Source organism: Cibotium barometz, chromosome 49 (assembly GCF_041138505.1).
Source record: "Cibotium barometz isolate CiBa-2024 chromosome 49, ASM4113850v1, whole genome shotgun sequence".
In the NCBI taxonomy this organism is placed as follows: domain Eukaryota; kingdom Viridiplantae; phylum Streptophyta; class Polypodiopsida; order Cyatheales; family Cibotiaceae; genus Cibotium; species Cibotium barometz.
The window spans coordinates 30814858-30819443 of NC_141094.1; positions in this window are offsets into that span (position 1 = coordinate 30814858).

The following is a 4586-nucleotide window of genomic DNA, read 5'->3' on the forward strand; positions in this document are numbered from 1 at the left end:
TACATCACATCACATCTTATCACATCCACATCCACATCCATTTACATCACATCACATCCTATCACATCCACATCCACATCCATTTACATCACATCACATCCTTTCACATAACCTCACATCTCATTCTCATCTCATCATTCACATCCACATTCATTTACATACACACCCACATCCATTTACTTTACATCTCATCCTTTCACATAACCTCACATCTCATTCTCATCTCATCATTCACATCCACATTTATTTACATCACATTCTTTCACATACACATCCACATCCATTTACTTCACATCTCATCCACATACATTTACATCACACCACATCTTATCACATCCCATTCATATCTTATCACATCCATTTCCATCCCATCCATTCACAACCTATTGCATCCCATTTACATCTTATTCCCATTTAGTATCTTTTCCTACTTCGATACCGATAATGGGACTTTTTCTAAATTTTTGCCAATTGCTTGGCCTAGATAAAGGTTCTTTTTTTTCGAGGGCTATTTCCATATTCTTTCTCAATTTCTCAAATGAATTGTATTCAATATTCTTCTTTTGAATAAAAGAATTCATGGGATCTACAAAAATCAATTCTACCCATATTTTCCAATAATGCTCAAAATTCTACACTTGATAAATACTTATAATTTGAATTATGCTAAAAATTCCTCTTTTTTCCATTTAATTTCTTGGATCTCAAATATCATGGGAATTCCTCTTTTTACATTGAATTCTAAATGTCATGGGAATTCCTCTTTTATCATCAAATAAATTTATCTAAAATTTCTCTTTCCTTTAATAAAAATATCCATTAATTTAATATGCCAAGAATTCCACTTTTACTATTTAAATGATTGAATTCCAAATGTCATGAGAACTCCTCTTTTATCATTTAAATATTTCTCATGCATAAAATAAATTTATCTAAAATTCCTCTTTGAATTTTAATAAAAATATCCATTAATTCAATATGCTAAGAAGTTCACTTTTCCCATTTAAATGATTGAATTCCAAATGTCATAGAAATTTCTCTTTTATCATTTAAATAAAATTACCATAATTTTCTCTTTTCTTAATTATTTAATTATGCATAAACCTTAAAAATTAGTTTTCCATTAAATGTGATGAAAATCATTCTTTTACCATAGGATGACCAATCCTAGAATATGGTAGGAAGTCCTCTTTTCACGTTATGCATAAGAATGAATTATGTATCAATATCTTTAAAAAATTTCCATAGCAGCTCCGCTGCTATTACTACTGATAATTTTTAATATTTTTGAAAAGAATAAACTTAGTAATATAATTATGATAGTATAACTATCTTCTAAACTTAAATCCAATTTATGGATTTAAATCATAAGATTAACATAATTTTAGAAGCATAAAAGTATAAAAAGCCCTTTCTTTACCTCTAGCTTCACAATCCTAGAGTTTGATTTGTGAATTGAGAATTTATTAATGAGAAGCATCATTTGAATAGAGAATTGGTCATAGGAATGACCATTCTTTTGGGGAGAGAGAGATAAACATAAAAAGCATCCTAATTAAGCATAAATGTAAACTTTTCTTAATTATTCATTACAACTCTTAAGAAAAGCTTGATTTGCATTAGAAACACTTAATTTAGAAACTCCTCAAGCTTGAGAGGGGTTGAGAAGTGAAAACATTGAGAATAGTAGATAAAAACCATAAAATTACACTTTACCTCTTATTTTTGCTTGCTTCTCTATCTTAGAAGAAGCCCCCAACCAATCAATTGGTTAGTGTGTTGAGAGGAAAGCTCCAAGGATGGTTAAAGAGAGAGAGAAGCTCCACTCTCTCCAAAAGTAGAGGATTTTTAAGGGATAATAGAAAATATGAGTATTTTAATATAATACTGGCATGGTATAGCTCAAAGATGAGAATACAAAAGAATGAGGGTCTATTTATAATTGAGGGATGCCACTAACTGAGTCCAACTAAGTTCTAGAATTTTTGAGCTTCAGTTTGGCTGGATTTGGACAAGATTTGGACTAGTTTAGCTCCCTTTTTTATTTGCTTTGATCGAGGAGAGAGGAGAGATAAAAAAATATCACAATTTTTTGAATTAAAAACTCATCCACATGTGTGAAATATGCACCTACCTTAAAGGTCTCCCCTTCCTTAATTACCAAGGTGTCAAAAATTCATCATTCCTCCAAAATATCTCATTTTTTTAGTAATATCGATCATAGTTTTTAACTAATAAACCTTGTACTTAGTCAACTCTTCATCTTATGTGAGCATTTACTCATTTTTGGGTATTTTCTTTTATTCTTTGGATTTATCTCATCCAAACACTTGGATTAATCTTATTGGCTCATAGGAACCTTAAATTGGACCATAATCCAAAATTTTCAGAAAATCTTGACCCTTAGACTAAGGTCCTTTATACACATTTTCAATTAATTTCAAATGCACACTGGGAAAGTTCTTTTTGAATTTCTGTTTTAGGGGAAACCATTTTAGACACTAGGAGGATTTTTATATCCAAAAATATCTCAATTTTGGATTACCTCTCTCTAGATATTTTCTCTCTCTAGGCCAAAATAGGGTAAAACAGGATCTTTCTACTATTTAGAGAGGGGGATAATTACAAGAACAGAAGGGGAGGTTCTTACACCTTTACACCTCAAAAGCTAGAGGGAGGAATCTTACATCTCTGCTCTTGTTCCCAAAGAGAATCACTTGTTTGCTACTACTGCTTCTTCCAGTCTCCAGAGTGTGGCAATTGCAAGAGTCCTTCTAGGCCTTCCATAGTTTCATGAAAGAATTTATCATCGTAATCTAGGTTATGGATAAAAGATGTCTCTGTAATCCCCTTTGCATCATCTAGACGTTGCCTTTTACTGGGGCTTGGTGTCTCTTCAGTCCTTTGTCGTTTCCCTATGTCCAATGGCTCTTCGGGGAGTCCTTAGAGTGATGTAGCTTCTTCGTGGCCTTGGTGCTCTGCTTCTGGTAATGCTTCCTATTGAGTCTCTTTATGCAGCTCAGCAGAAGTAGGTGTATCTAACAATTTTTAAGAGGGGAAAGGTTTTTGAAAATCAATTATGACGGACTTGGAGGGGGGATTTGATGATGTGTCTGTGTTGTCGTCCCCTCTGGAGGTGCTGACAAGATGAGACTTGTTTCTTCTTACTGCCCTAGTACTTCCTGGTATGATGCTATTTCCTAGGCTAGCTCGGCCTCTATTCTTTGTGTTTCCTCAGAAACGTCAGGCATAATTCCTCTCATGTTCTTTTCAGTCTTCTTCTTTCTCCCTTTCTCAAGCTCCTTCATGATTTCCTTTGTTTCCATTAATATGTCTTGTCCTTCCTACATTTCTTCAAAGGTAAGTGGTGGTGGTGGTGCTATGGGAGGTTGCAAGATGAGGGTACTCACTTTCGTTCACTCTCTCTAAAATTGGGACATCCATGCATCTTGGGCAGAGTACCTCGATCGTGATAGCGCCGTGAATTAAAACACGACATATCTCGATCGAGATGCCAACTAATGCCACGCTAGCAGGTCCGGGTTTCCAGTCATCATCCAAGCCTAAATCGACATATCTCGATCGAGATGCCAACTAATGCCACGCTAGCAGGTCCGGGTTTCCAGTCATCATCCATGTCACCATTACATGTCACCGCCACCACATTATCTCGATCGAGATATCTATGCCACTCGTGTACCTCGAACGAGATAGTAATATCAAATCTCAGCCCGCTGTCGATCCTTCACCAACCCTAAAATTAAGTGTGTATCTTGGCCGTATGTTTCACTAACCCTAAAATCTAGAGCGTTAATCTTGCAAACCCTAAATTGCATTATTAACCGAACCTCGATCGAGGTTATAAAACCAAAAAACTTTTTTTTTGCCTCATTGTCAGAAGTCGTTTTCACTCTCCTTGCTCTCTTGATTTGGATTAGCATTAGTGGGCCCATTAGCATTGTTTTATAGCTTCATTAGTGCTACTTAGCACTAAGCATTAGACCCTTCGCATTAGACCCTTCGCATTAGACCCTTCACATTGGACCCTTCACATTGGACCTTTGTGTTAGGCTTAGGTTTTAGCATGGAGTCACACGAGGAGGGCCACGAGGAGGGCCGCTCATCTATTGTGGACCTCATCGTGTGGAGATAGACCCCGAGTTAGTGGCTATCCGTAGGAGTGCTAAGGACACACCGTCTACATTACATATCGTGGCAGACTTGGAGGCGATGCTTTTGTCCCTTCGTAGCCTTCACGATATTGTTTATGTAGATGAGTGGATAGCCCACCATCGCACTGCTCCTGTGTCACATGGCCTGACATATCGTCAGGTCTGTGATCTTGCTCCGATTAGGGATGGAGCCTACTTAGATCTTTTCCTCGATAGTCGTGGGATGAGGCCTGGGGCGGGCAAGCCCCTTACTATTTCGCGGTGTTCACATCCTCGTATGGCGGCACATATCTATAGTCGATATGTTGCCACATATGGGAGGGTGCCGAACAACCGCCAGATTCCCATATACTTCGCAAAGCAATTATATGCGGAGTTTGTCCTAGGGGAGGAGGTGGATTACACTAGCCATCG